This window comes from Rhinolophus ferrumequinum, chromosome 2 (assembly GCF_004115265.2).
Source record: "Rhinolophus ferrumequinum isolate MPI-CBG mRhiFer1 chromosome 2, mRhiFer1_v1.p, whole genome shotgun sequence".
Taxonomy (NCBI): Eukaryota; Metazoa; Chordata; class Mammalia; order Chiroptera; family Rhinolophidae; genus Rhinolophus; species Rhinolophus ferrumequinum.
The window spans coordinates 49,566,604-49,581,784 of NC_046285.1; the positions used below are offsets into that span (position 1 = coordinate 49,566,604).

Here is a 15,181-nt window from a genome sequence, read left to right on the forward strand (position 1 = left end):
GAATTCCCCCATCGTTAAGTGCCTTGACACCAGGACTAGCCATTCGGTCTTTCTCCTACTAGACTCCTTGGGGCAAGAAATTCAGTCTTACACCTCTCTGTCCACCACAGTCAAGCCCTGCACCTGGGACACAGCAGGTAGGTCGCAAATATGGGTCACTGTGAAAAGAATCTTTCTCTTAGATCTTGGCTGCAGGCATATCTTGCTTCCATGCTTTCAGTTTGACTTGTTCACAGATTACTTTATAGAAGGAACATCTCAGATCCGATTTCTTCAAAGCATTTTAAACATTTTGTACATTGACTTGAATGAAATTTTTCAAGTGATTTTAATCCTACAGGCACTTTGCTTCTTTGTCAAAGGAGGTCACTTTGAACAGCATCTATAGACATGTTAGGGGGTTGTGGAATTTTAAGACCAGTGAAGTGTTCTTGGGCTCAGGAACACCCAGGGTATCCAGCTTCTGCTTCTGAATCTCATCTCTGAGAATGAGTTGGTTTGTTCCTGTTAAGTACAGTCCTAGAGAAGCCCATCCTACCCTTTTTTTCATCAATCCCTGCAACCAGAGGGTGGGCGCTCATTCCTCTCTCCACAGCCAATGCCTCGACCTGTGATGACAGAGTCTCCTCCTTGCAGGTCCTCCACCTACCTCAGGGCTTCGCTTCACCCTGAACTTCCATCCACAAAAGAGCTCCCGCTCATTGATGATCCAATGAGATCACCAGCGCTTCTCACAGCTTCCAAGATTCATAACTTCATAGGAAAAATATTTTCAAAAAATAAAAAAAATGAAAGCTCAGTGAAGCACAAAGGACCCTTGGGAGTCCAGTCAGGATTTAAAATCACGGTCGCATGCTCTCTTCTCTGAACACAGAATTTGTCCTGGGACATTAGAATCCCAAGAACTGGGCAACATTTCTGAATGGTTTGGCATCTTCACGACCGGTCCACCCCTCATTAACAAAAAAGCAATAATGGCTAAGTTAACTTAGGTTTATCCGCTGGCTGACCCCATGACTAGCCTTTCTGAGGCGAAAACCAGCCCAGCCTGCCTTGGAATGGAGCTCAGCCAATCTGGAATGATTCATAGGTTTGAAAGTACATCTGAGCTCAGGCCTGTGCACGCCCGGGCAGGATATTAACACTTCATCAGGCTCCCGTGATGTCTGCTTTCCCTGAGGCAGCCCTGACACAGGCAGGTATTTGGTCACCAGGCCTGAAGTGCTTTGCTCCCGTCAGTCTGAAGGGTCAAAGGGATTTCAGGCCCCACATAGGAGTGACTGGGAAGCCTTTTCTTTCCCTCCATCCCATCTACAAGATCCACAGATGGGAGAATGAGTCACTCGACTCACACGGGGGTGGGGAGGAAGCCTGCCTCCGTCCCCTCCCTTCTCTGCAGGACCAACAAAAATGCAGCCCTCACACAATCACAAGCACACACTCACACCTCACACTGACATGACTGCTTACCCAGCCCTCAAGGCCAGTTCTGAGTCCTTCTCAAGAAATAACCTTAACTTTGAAGAGAATTTTATGGACAAAAGGCGTTTGGCAATGTTTTATTTATAATAATGTAAAATGGGGGCGGGGGCGGTGTCTAAATGTCTAACTATCGAGGGCTGCCGTATCTTAAATGCTTATAAAGAGATTTTAGTACCATAGAAAACTATCCATGTTATATATGATATATGTTAAGACAACAATACCATTTATACAATAAATACAAAAAAAGTTTTAATTTAAACATGTAAGGAAAAACTAGAAAGAAACATACCAAAATACTAACTGTGGTTGTCTGTATAATACAATTATGAGCAATTTCTTTTTATTTCTTTTTTTAAGCTTACAAATTTTCCACATTGTCTTTAATGAGCATAATTGACTTATCATCAAAATATACTATCTTTTAGAGAAACAAACAAAACATCCCATAACTGTAAACCCACTTTCTCTAGGTAGCTTTTCTATAAACAAGTATCTTTTTCTTCTTTCCATCTATTCTCCCCCTGCTTCTCAAAATGATTTCAATGGTTTATGAGAAAAACATAAGACAGAGCAAATAAAATAAGGATCAAAAAAAGACAAGAAAATTGAGTAAGAGAGAAAGATGGTTTACCCACAGCCCATAGCCATGCCTACCCGGAACATAGCCTGAGATCGCTGAATAAGACTCTGAGAGGAGAGCCTGCAGTGATCTCCCTCAAACGAGAATTGAAGACCCAGAAAGATCATTTTATGACTTTTTTGACCAAGCCCACTCAGGCAGTGACAGACCTAGGGCCTACCCCTCGCATATGCCATTTTCCAATGGATGAGCAGGAGCCCCAGAGGCTTGCATGGCGGACCTGCCTCATTTGCTCTTCCCCTCCCTTCCTAGGTCCTTGTGACTTCCACACCCAGGCCCATCACTATCACCACCACCACCTCAGGTCCCCAGTCCTCAGCCAGGCCCCACAGAGGCTTGGCCCCACTGGCCCTCACCTGCCCCACAGGGCCCTGGTCTCTCTCCCACACCCCAAACCTGATGGTCCAGCTGGTCAGGCCCTGATGTCTCTGACTGGCTTGTACTTGCTAGCTGAGGCCTGGGTTGAAGTTAGCTGGGCTGAGCAGATACCACCTGCCATGTTCTCTTACAGTGGTTTCTGATGCCTGATTTGTTGACATCCAAATCAAAGGTCTTGTAGTCCTGGCCCCAACTGAGACTCTGATGACAGCTATGGCCTCTCTCCCCATAGACAGCACATTTTGCATACCGTTGTGGGCTTCCCAGGCCTCCAAAGCCTTTCTGGGGGGAATGGACCCTGAGGTTCAGAACCTCTACGCTAGGGGCTGACTGCACCTGAGACGATTCTGCCAGGCCTTGCGTGCACCTATGGCATCCAAAGCCCTGACTGTGACCACGCTGTGCCTCGGAGTGGACAGTGTCCCTAAGTGACACAGCCAACAGTGCTTCATACCGCAGTCCCTGCCAGGCAATGCCAAGTCTCTGTGTGTGCAGAGATTATGCAGGTCCCCCAAGGACATCCCACGGCAACCTCTCTCCTGAGAATAATGATGAGCGGCCACTTACTGAGCACCTCCAGCATGCCAATCACTGGTCCTTTACAATGTCATCCTCGATTCTCACCACTACCCTACAAGCAGAGGTGAGGAAACCGGGCTCAGAATCTGGTTCAACATCACACAGCCAGACCTGCCTGTATTACAGCCACTGCCTCTCCTCCAGAAAGCCAGTCCCCGGGCCCTGGCACTGCCCTCCCTCACAGAGATGCATGCAGCAAGGTTCCTTTCAACCTTATGGAGCATCCCCGGAGATCACAGCGTCCCCCTCTCTCCATCAGTTGGGGGCAGGCATGGGCCCACCCTGTGGAATGCCATTGGCTGAGGGATATGTGAGTGGTTGGTGCTTGCACAGCTAGGAGGAGGCAGAGCCCAGCCTGGACCCCGGGTCTGTCTGAATTCAATGCTTTCCATCAACCGTGCCATCTCTCTGCAACTCATCCCAGAGTTGTTTCCCCAGAGGTTTCTAAAAATTGTTTCTTTGCTTCTATAAGCCTTTCAGCTCCTCTGCTTTGGTAAAATGGGGGAGCCAGGTTGGGGTCCTCTCAACATCTTCCAAATCTGAAAGGCCTGGGATGCCCAGTGCCTGCAGCCTCTGTATGTAAATGCAACTAGGTTTGACCTCTTTCTATATCCAAAAAAAATTAAAAAATAAAAAATAAATACTTTGGTCCCATTTGAACTATATGCTTTTACAAAGAAAACAAATCACAACAAAACCCAAGCAAGAACAGGCAGAGGGAAGACATTTGCAGGTCTGTCTGCAGAAAGGCTTGGACTTTTCTCCCAGAATTAGGGTAACACAGCTTCCTGGGATGCCACCAGTGGGCTATGGTGCTGTGGGTCCACTGTCTGTTCCCAAGGGGCGCTCATGGGACCCCATCCACCTTGCCTCGGCCAAAGGCAGTCAGCCTTGGTCACAAGTTGCGACAAAGCACAGCTCGCTCAGGGCTAGGCTGGGCCCCAAAACCCTGTGGTGAGGCCACTGATAGGAAACTCTTTATGGCACCTGTGTCCCCCCCACCCCTGCCACCCCAGGCACTGAGGTCTGCTGAAAGTAGAACAGGCAGTCGGGAAGTCATCAGCTCCCGCATGTGGATGTCAGACTGCAACCACTGACTAACTTAGAAAGTGAGATTTCTAAAACTGACCCTGGCACTCGGGCCCCACCACCCCACTGGGAGCCTGGCTCCCAGTGGGGTGGGGGGGTGGCTTCCGGCACTGGCTTTCTTCTTGGCTCCAGTCGCCAACCCTTTGACCAGCAAGACAGCCCTTTCCTGGGAATGGACAATGGGAGAGGTTGGTCCAACCAGGAATAGAAAGAGTGGAGGAAGGGCCCGGGAGAGAGGAAGGCAGGGAGGGGCCCCCCGCCAGACCCAAAGGGCAGTCTGGGCCTGGGAGATCACAGGAAGAGCAACTCTACAAGGAAAAGGAAAGGAGAGGCTGAGGTTCTGGGAAGGGACATACACCCCCAAACAGCACCTGGGGTGGGGCGAGGGGAGGGGCACTGGCAGGGCAAGAGAAGGCCACCAAGCACGAGCTGAGCATCACCAGAGGAGGAGGAAGTGCAGTAGGGTGTGCCCGACGGGAAACACAATTGGGTGCCTTTTCCAAGGGGGCCTTTTCCAAGCATTATGCCGTAGGACACGGCTCCTCCTTAGGTCCTCCTCCACGGAGCTGGACAGGAACTTAGGATGGTCTGGCCAGAGTCCCCTTCTACCTTGGCCACTCTTGAGACATCACCTCATGAGGACAGAGAACTGTAGCCTGGGGGAAGGGGCAATGAGTCTGAAATAACAGCCTGACATAGGTCAATGAAAAGGGGAAGAAAGGGCGTGTCCAGGGCCCCTCCTGCCACTAAGTGCCCCACCGAGCTCCTGCCCAAACAGCCCTTCCACACTCACTCATTCAGACACTGCCTGACCCCAGCCGGTCTAAGGTGGACAAAGAAGGCAGTTAAACCCAGCATGCCTCTGGCCACTGGGGCTGGTCAGTGGAGTTTTTCTTCCTCTGGGCTTTGGTGTTCACCCCTGGGAGATGCAATGAATGAGGCAGTCACAGGTCACAGGAAGGAAGGATGCATCCAGTCAAACTGAGCCCAAAGAGTATGGATTTGGGGGCATTCCAGGCTACTCTCTTCCTCCCTGGGACAGAGAACAAGGGCCCTAAAGATCTCAGGGAAAAACTGTGACAGGACAAAGAGTTAGGACACGTGGGTCTATACCATGGTTCTGCCACATTCGCCTTCAGCTGGACTGTAGGTGAACCCTTTCCCCTTTGAAATGCAAATTCTGACTCTCAATCTGGGATGGGCCTGAGAGTCTGCATTCCTGATGAGCACGCAGGTGAAGCAGACCACACTCCCAAACGCAGGGTACGATTTCTCAGAACTCTTCTCATTCTGGAAGTGGCCCATCCAGAAGCTCATTCTCAAGACTGAAAACACACCATCCAAATACACCACTGATTTTCAATGGCAGATGTAAAATCCCAAACTAGCTTCCAGAGCATGTCAGCACCGCCCCCTACCTCCCGGATGCCCCTTTCCTTTCTCTGTGGCTATTGACACAATGTGCATTCCCAAACTGTCAGACAAGCTCCCTACTACAGTTTAATATGTTAATGAGTCAAAGCAATTATGAATTACAAGTAATGGCATAATGCCTTCCATTATTTCAGTGTCATGGGTTCCCTCCATTAGTGCAGATAATGAAAACTTGACGGTCTAAGTCATTGACTGATTCTAACAACTGAGAAAACTGGAGTACAGAGATGGAAGCCAACTGCTCAAAGCCACGCACAGAAGACTGAAGATGGATCAGTAAACTCGCCTGGAGTCCAGTTGGAGTCTGCGCAGTACCAAGTCCGATTTCCCACTGAATTGGATCATGACAATCCTGGTCCACTATAGATGCTCCACAAAATATTTTAGGGGCGGCCGGATGGCTCAGTTGGTTAGAGGTGGAGCTCTAAACAACAGGGCTGCCAGTTCTACTCCCACATGGCCCAGTGAGCTGCGCCCTCTGCAACTAGATTGAAGACAACGAGCTGCCGCTGAGCTTCTGGAGGGGCGGCCGGATGGCTCAGGTGGTAAGAGCGTGAGCTCTCAACAACAAGGTTGTTGGTTCAATTCCCGCATGAGATGGTGGGCTGCGCCCCCTGCAACTAAAGATTGAGAAGGGCGACTGGACTTGGAGCTGAGCTGCACCCTCCACAACTAGATTGAAGGACGATTACTTGGAGCTGATGGGCCCTGGAGAAACACACTGTCCCACAATATTCCCCAATAAAATAAAATAAAATAAAAATTGTTAGGAAAAAAATTTTTTTTAAATTGAACTGAACTGGGCTGTATTGACTTGGATGGTGTTGATCATGGACTGGAAAGACAGAAGGGGCAATGTGATAGGTTTGGGAGAGGCCCCCCCACCCCCAGGCACCGCCACAGCACAAATTCCTTTTCCCAAAGGAGTTCTGGGCAGTGAGCTGGGAGCCTTCCCCAGACCACAGCCTCCTCTCTGGCTTCAGCCCTAGTGAGTTTGGCCCTCCAAAGGGAGGGTGGGGAGAGGATGTGAACAGGGTTTCCAGCTCCCAGGCCCCCACCCAGAGAGAAAATACACAGAGGGAGGGCTGGGCATTCCAGCAGTGGCCAGAAGGGAAGTCAGAAGTGGGGCTGGGCCTGCCCAGAGGGCGCAGGGAGGAGCAGCCTGGAGCCTCCAGGCCCCTGGGGAAGGCCTCCACCCTCCGGGACAACTGGCTGTCAGGAACAGCCCAAAAAGCCCCCAGTGCTGGGCAACTCAGGGGATGAAGGGCCCTGGCTGGGGTGATATCAGGGCAGCCCCCTTGGGTGGGGATGGCTGAGAGTTTCCAGTAATAAGAGAGGTTCCTGCCAACCCCTATAATCGAGGAGGGGCAGTCCTGGGGGTCCTTCTGAGCAACGGATTCCTCACTTGTAAAAGGGAGGATGAAACTTTTCCTGATGAACAATGATTTCTAATATCCAAGAAATCGCTCCATCTGCTGACATTGGCTCTATTTTAAATGCTTAATGAACCTTTCCTATAATGGCCTTGGGGTCAGGGAGTTGAGATGAGAGATTTTTGTCTGGAGAGGTCTACAGAGGAAACAACTGTCACATGCCCCAGAATGATAAGGCACTAGGGTCTCTCCTGGCCCAGGAAACAAAGAGGTACCTTGGCATACTAGTGACCCACCTACGTTGAGCAGGGTCTGTGCTGGGCGCTGTTTCCCGGGCCTTACGTACACTAGCTCACAGCAACCTGATGAGGTAGGTGCATTTTTCAGGTACAAAAACTGAAGCACAGACAGGAGACTGGATTCAACTGTTGGCTGCACTGAAGGGGTCGGTGCTTACCCGAGGATGCAGAGTGTGGGCAGGGTGCCAGCAGCTGAGCTGGTCAGGCTGGGGCCCACTGAGGGAATGACAGAGACCCCACCCCACCCCAGCCTGCAGAGCCCCCATTGGCCTGCCCAGTGCAGCTCTCAGCTCAAAGGAGCCCTGAGAAAGGAAAATCTGGCCTTCTTATCTCCTGGGGGAAAGGAATGCACTCTCCCGCCAGGATAAGTGGCTGTTTTGACAGGAAGTCTCCACCCTGGCTGTGGGTTCCTCCCAGCCACCACTTACTCCTTCTGGCTGTCCCTGCCTCTGGTTTCCTAATTCCCATTCTCCTTAAGCCCCAGACTCCCAACACCCAAAATAATGTTAACCCAACTGGTGATCCCCCAAATTACACAGCCTGCACAGCTCTGGCATCCAGGGGTGGTCACGAGTTCTGACCTATGGGTCACTCCCCTGCCCCACTATTGCCTGGACACCCTCTCCAGGCAGCTGGGAAGGGGGTGAGTGGTCAAGGGGCCCCATGCAGGAGGCAGTCACCATCAACAGTCATGGTTATGCAAGTAGGGCTACCCTCCTGCCAAGTATCATGCTGAAAATACTGAAACTCCTAGACGCCCAAGTTCCACAGCCATGGGCAGCTCTCCCCCACCCCAAGGCCTACCCAAGAAGGAAATGGAGCAGATACTCTCTTAGAATCCCATGGAAGAAGATTCAGTATCATAGGACCATAGAATGTTAGCACCACAGGGGTTTTTAGCCTCAAATCCATTTTACAGATGGGAAGGCTGAGGCCTGAAAAAGAAGCCCACACAACTCAGTTAGCAGCTGGTCAGGCAAGACCAGATCCAACGTGTCCTATGGATGCCCACGGGCCTCGTGATGGCCCTAATCCCTTTGATGTCACTGCCTGGCTACATAGGGGCAGGAACTGTGCTGTCTTATTTCTCGGTGTGTTTCCATTGCCTACGTACAGGGGGCATGAAAAAATATAAAGCATTATTAATAATAAACAATGGAAACAATCTAAGTGTTCATCATCAGATGAACGGATAGAATGTGGTGTATCTATACAATGAAATACTATCCAGCCATAAAAAGGAATGAAGTACTCCTATACGCTACAACATAGATGAACCTCAAAACACTTTGTTAAGTGAAAAAAAAAACACACATAAAGACAAATATTGTATGAATTCACTTACATGAAATACCTAATTCATAGAGACAGAAAATAGAACAGAAGTTCCCGGGGCCAGGGGTCAGGATGGGGAGGTATTGCTTAATGGATACAGTTGCTCTTTGGGGTGACGAAGATGTTTTAGAAGCAGATAATTGTGATGGTTGCACAACATGGCGAATATCATTAGTGCCACTGAATCGTACATTTAAAAGTGGTTAAAATGGAAATTTTATGTTATATATATTTTACCATTTTTTTAAAAAAAAAGAAAAATAAGCAAGTCATTTCTTTCCAAAGTGTCCCCTGCTTTCCAGCCTGGGCTCCTCTCTGCTTCGCAGATGTGGAAATAGAGAACAAAGGAAGCTTCCTGGCCAAGGCTGCTCAACAAGTGAGGGGCAAACCCACAGGTACTGACGACTCCTAGATATGGACTCTGACTATCGGCCAAAGCACGCTGCCTCCTCAGGCGGAAGCAGAAAAACGAGGAAGCTCCAGCTCTGGGCTGCTGCACGGCTCGTGGGACCAACCAGGGGCCATCTGACCACAAATCCCCTGTGGCAGATTTGGGCAGAGCACTGTGTTCTGAGGATGAACCGTAGGCTGAAACCATGACTTCTTTTGTCGATGTCTAGAACCTATGGGGGTTTTATTTATTTAGGGGTGAGCAATGGGGATGAGGGGATTTGAGGGAGAGCTATCAAGAAGACAGACGAGTTTCTCACTCTTAACCACGCCCAGCCGCCAATGAAAACTTCAGCAAAGTCAAGGGCACTGCTGTCCCCGTCTTGCTCTTGGCATATTCCCACTTTTAAAACTCATGGCCACTGGGAACCCAGGCCTGGGAGCAGTTTAACACAGGTCCCACTGAATGAGAGCTGGCCTTGGATGAATAGACCTTTAACCTGGGCTGCCCTGGGTTAGTGCAACCGCACGCTGACCTTACAGCTTCTGGCTATGCCCTCACCCCCTTTCAGGGGACAGCTGGCAGGGTGCGCTGCTCTGAGCACCACAGCCTCTGGCTCTGAGAGGGGTTAGCAGGATGCAGCACCTGCCATTTTGCCCGACGGCTGGAGCCCCAGAGAGGACACGATTTGTTCCAGTGTTCTGCTTTGCAGTGGGCTCCTCGGCCTTGGTGGTCCTTTGCAAGCCTCTGCGTGCCTTTCGGCAGAGTGCTCACGGAGAGTGAGGTGTGGTTGTGTCGACTCCCCACCAGATTAGGAGCTTACCAAGGTCAAGGACAAATGCCCTCCTCCCTCAGGATGCCCTCCTCATCCCCAGATGGATGCAATCACTGGGGGTGCTCAGTGGGTAGGAGGAACTATATATCCTGCCTGGGACGGCCCCAACTATACCTGTTAGCCAGAGTATTTGTCAGTGGAGCTGGGGAAGTGTTCAGATGACAGATCCACTCAGGAGTGTAGCGAGGAGAGCAAAGAGAAGGAAGGAAGGACGACACTCCTCGAGGCTGGACTTGGCTGACCTACCTTGCTATGCAAAGTATGGTCTTGGACTGAAAGCTTCAGCATCACCCGAGAACTCATTAGAAATGAGAATCTCACCTCTCTCCTCTCTCCGACCCGCCCCTCCAACCTGAAGGTCTGGAATCTTCATTATAACAAGATCTCCAGATCTTGAAGCTTGAGAAGCACTGTCTTGGAGTATAACCCCAGGGCCTCCACGGACCTATTCTGCCAGGATAAACGACGATAACGACGATAATGATACTAATTTATTGAGCATCCACCCTGTGCCAGCTAAGACACGAGGCCCCTTACATACATTATCGTTATTTCATGCTTTGACAACCCAGAAAGGTAGACATTTTTACAGAAACAGGAACAGCAGTCAGAGAAGCTAACTTGACCAAGACCATGCAACAAGTTATAGCTCAGCTGCAATGTGAACACAGAGGTCTGACTCCAAAGCCATGGCTCTGACAATAACAGAAAAGTTGGATGGTGAAAAGCCCTTCTATCACAGGCTCAGGAACCTCTAGCACTGACCTGTCTGGGCCTGGAGTGAGGGTAAAGGGGAGAAAAGAAAGGGGAGGCCTACATCGGTCCCCATTCTATAACTTTCAAATGTATGATTTGGGGCTCCATCTATTGCCAAACCCCAGCAGGCAGCACCCTCCTGCCAACTGCACCCTGACAAACTCCACACTCCCCTTCCACCAGCATGCCCGGCTTCCTCGGGTCACAGTCTGCCCGGCCTGCAGGGGGTCCTCTCTGTACCACCCACAGCCAGCCTGGGATGTCTACCTGGTTTTCTATGTCTATCGATGGCTGCCTCATTTCCCACCCATATGTGAGTGCCCTGAGGGCACGTCTCCCTGCCTTTGTGTCCTTCCCTGACCCACTATAACGCCTCCCAACCCAGTAGGTATCTCGAAATGTTTGAGCCAGAAAATGCCATCATTTGCCCTTCCACAGCCCTACGGAGAGCATCTGCCCACAGCCAGAGGACACCGTCCGTGTGCAGTGACAGAAGCACAGGCCCACTGGCAGGGTGAAGAGCTGGGGGAACAGGCGGGATATGTTCACGCATCCCTCAGGGTGTCACCCCACTTCCTCGGAACTCCCAGCTGTGCAGGGCTGAGGCAGACCAGGCCCAGCAGTGGGAAAGGGCCCTCCCAAGCTGGTGATTTCATGCTTTAGGCATCCACCCCCAGAACGCTGTCCAGGGAACCTGGGGGCCAAGCCTCATCCTGCTCACTGAGCTGGAGCGAACATGGGCAGAGCCGGGCAGGGTTGGCTCTCACTTCTTTCTGCAGCCTTGACCGGGTCCCCACAGCCTCCTCGGTCTAATGGCTCCTTTCTCTGTTTCCACAGCCAAGGCCAGCAAGTGGAAATCACTCAGTAGAGATCACGGGAAGGCCTTGGGGGGGGGAAGGGCCGAGGATTTTGCTCAGTCACTCTTTCTTCATCAGAGTCAAACTCGGAACCAGAGGCAGACCTGAGGCGGCCCACTCCTGACCCTCCCTTAGCCAGGCAGGAGTGAGGACCACTGCCTGCAGAACCCTTTCTATCAGGGGCCCAATCCAAAAAGCCAGGAATTCAGGGTACCCAAGCTATTATTTTCTTCCTCTGTCAGAGAGATACGAAATGTTCTATTCATCTAATTTTAAAAAGAAGAACCACCAACATAAAATGTTATCCCCTAGGGAAAACAAATAAGAGAGTGGGCTTTGCTTCCTAGTAGGTCCGTAAGGGAGAGGAAAAGAGAGGGGATGGAAGGCAAGGGCGGAAGGCAAGATGGTAGATGGGGGCAGAGCTGAAAAACGAGAGAAAACGATTGGGGAGGAAACACAGCGAAAGAGGGCCGAGACTAAAGGAAAAAACGATGAGGGAGGAAGAAAAGTGGAGAGAAACCAGGTACTACCGTGTTTCCCCGAAAATAAGACCCAGCCGGAAAATCAGCTCTAATGCATCTTTTGGAGCAAAAATTAGTATCGTAAAATAAGACTGGGTCTTATATTAATTTTTGCTCCAAAAGATGCATGAGAGCTGATTGTCCGGCTAGGTCTTATTTTCGGGGAAACACGGTAAGTTTTGAGGAATGCCAGAGATCACAAGTTACTTTTGGCTCGGTTTGCCAAAGTTCAAAAATCCTTACCAGGGCATGAGTCTTTGTTTGTAATTCTTCACCATTCTAATCTTTAAACATTCCTCTGTTGGAATCCTTAATCTTTTCCCCTTCAGGGTCAAATATGTTTTTGAGAGTCTGGCAATAGTTCTGGACCCTCTCCTAGAAAAATATTCACATAAATTTTTTCATGCAATTTCAAGGGCTCATGAATCCTAAATTAAAAACTACTTATTCTAGAAGTTCCACTCTGATTGGGAGACTCCTAATGGCCAAAGCAAGAACACCCCAAATGCCAGATTAAAGTAGATAAGGGTGGGATTTTATGTGTATCCAAGCCATTATATAAAGCTTTTAATTGGAAGACCAATGGCTTCACCGACAGAACTTTTGGACCTAAATACACTTTCCTAAATTACCACTCCAATAGGGGTACGGAAGCAAGGTTGGTTACTGGATGGTTATCATGCAGTAACAGATCTGCATGTGACCCAGGTAACAATGACTGTGCTAAACTTGAAATTAACCCTTTACAGATCAATGGGATTACTAAGTCACCCACATGCAGCATTTCCCAAACCTAAATGTGCATAAGAATTACCAGTATGCTGGTTTAAAATGCAAAACTTGAGAGTCTGATTCAGACTGTTGTTCTAATGAGCTCCTAGGTGATTCTGATGCAGGCAGCCCCTAGACCAAACTCTGAGCTACACGGTGCTTGTAGAAAATCGCAAGCCTGGGAGGCCGAGCTTCTGGCCCAGCAGATCAGCAGATTCCCTCCTCATGGTAGCATCCTCCCCAACCACTGGGGGCAGGGCTAGGCATATATGTACCGGTACTCTGTGACCAGGTTTGGACCACTGTGCAGCAAGAAGGCTACCTTTACAGGGTAAAAAAGGTAATGAACAACATAGGACATAAAAGGTATAGTGCCAAGTGAAACCCTCCAAGGGCCTTTAAGATAGTTGTTCCTAGATCTGGTGGCACATAAATCACCTGGAGAACTTCAGGCTATGGGGGCATGCACACGCGCACACACACACACACACCTGGAGAACTTCAGGCTATTAGGGAACACACACACACACGTACATATAGTATATATAGTACATATAGCATACATGTACCAGTGTGTGTGTAACAAGTTTTCCCAGTGGTTCTGACATACAAACAGGTATCAGCTGGAGGGTATTTTGATCAAGACACCATTATTGTAAAAGTGCTTTGAAAAACTAAATGCCCTTAAAATTCTCCATCAAAAACCAGTGAACATTACCAGGGTTTTCTTCTTCTTTTCCTCCTCCTCCTCCTTTTTTTTTGTAGAAACCACCTGGAGGAGGTGGGCCCCCCTGGAATGCACTCAAAGGGTTCCAGATGGTGAATTTTTGGCCTCCTGGCTCAACTGTTCCTCCCTTTGCCCCGGAGCATGATACAAAAATTATCAATTGCTAGCTGTGCAGCGACATGACAACGGTTGGGAGGCACTAGGTCAGGTGTAAAAGAAACTCCTGGAAGGGGAGTGACTGCTTAGTCCAGAAGAGATTACTTAAGTATTTTCTGATTCTTCTCCACAAGGTGGAATTTCCACCCCAAAAGGAAACCACAATGTGCCCAAACTGACCTACACTGGGCTTGGCGTCTGACTGGGGGATGGGGGGACATCAAGAGAAAAGCTAAAAAGCCAGCCCCCTTGCAGACTGCTCGGCAGAGGGGAGGAACAGGGAAACCTGGGCACAGATCGCAGCTCCTCCACCACAGAGAGAATGCCCACGATCGTAAGACTGCCGACGTTTGCCTAGAACCCCCAAGGGCAAAGCACTCTTATGTATTGTATTTCCTCAATTTGAGTATGATTTTTTTTTTTTTACATTTTGATTTCCTGAAACTTGGCTGTCTTACAATCAGTGTAATGGTTTTTTCCACCCGAAAATTGGGTGTGTCTTAGAATTGATACGGTCTTAGAATTGAGGAAACAAGGTTTATTACCTCATATAATCTCAAAACAATCTGTGAGGCAAGTGTCGTTTTTGTCTATTTTCCAGATGAGGAAACTGAAGCACAGACAGGTGATGTGCCCAACGTCACGGAGGGAGGAAGTGACAGGGCCAGGACTGGAACCCAGTCTCCCAGTGCCTCCCCCCAGCTCCACATGAACACATTTGTTCACACAGTAGGAACTGGGGATTGTGGAGTAATTGCTAGGGGACAATGCTCTGAAAAGTGGCTTCCACCTGAGTCAGTGCATCGCAAGAAAGCCACAAGTAATTTTCCTCTTACTTCAAATGGAAAGTGGAGAAAAAGTGGAAACTTTATATAGGGTTTATTTGATTGCCATTATGAGTTTGTTTTCGGCTACAGTTTCTTTATAACTTTAGGAACTTAAGAACGTACCATACGTAACTGCTCTTATAATGGGACCATTTGGCATGTGTAAGTTTACACTAGTGTTCATTTGGACAGTACTTACAGACTTACTCTTTGAATTCATGACTTTATTTACTTCGGAATGTTTTTAATGATTTCTTGCAACGGGGATTATAAGGTGCTATACCTTAAGAAATCGAGCCTTTCCATTTCAGCCAGCGTAAGAGGAGCAGGAAGAAGTTTAACAGGAGAAATCTTCGTCCAAATAATAAAACTGAAGTTATTCTCTACAAGATTCAGTAAGTGTTCATTTTCTGATAAATAGGGGTGCGAGGAGAAGGAGAACCCCCAAACACATACACACACACAAACTCAAGAAAAAATAGCCACTGTTGACGTATAATATTATTTCTAACCCTTAAAAATATCCCTGTAGGGAGGTATTTATTTCCACTTAACAAATGAGCAAACTCAGAGTTTCAGTGACTTGCCTACTGTCCTACAGCTAGTAAAGAGCCTGCGATCTGGTGGCACTATTCAAAAAGCACATATTATTGTCATTAACAATGACCTTCCCTAATCCTCTCTCTGCTTCATGAGGACAGGGCTCATGCCTGTTTTATTCTCCACTG

The 15,181-nt window shown here is 49.0% G+C and overlaps 1 protein-coding gene across 1 annotated transcript in view; it reads right to left on the minus strand.

The window, feature by feature from the left end:
* Positions 1 to 15,181, minus strand: part of SLC12A8 (solute carrier family 12 member 8) — a 126,392-nt gene that overhangs the window by 53,543 nt on the left and 57,668 nt on the right. The window lies entirely within an intron of this gene.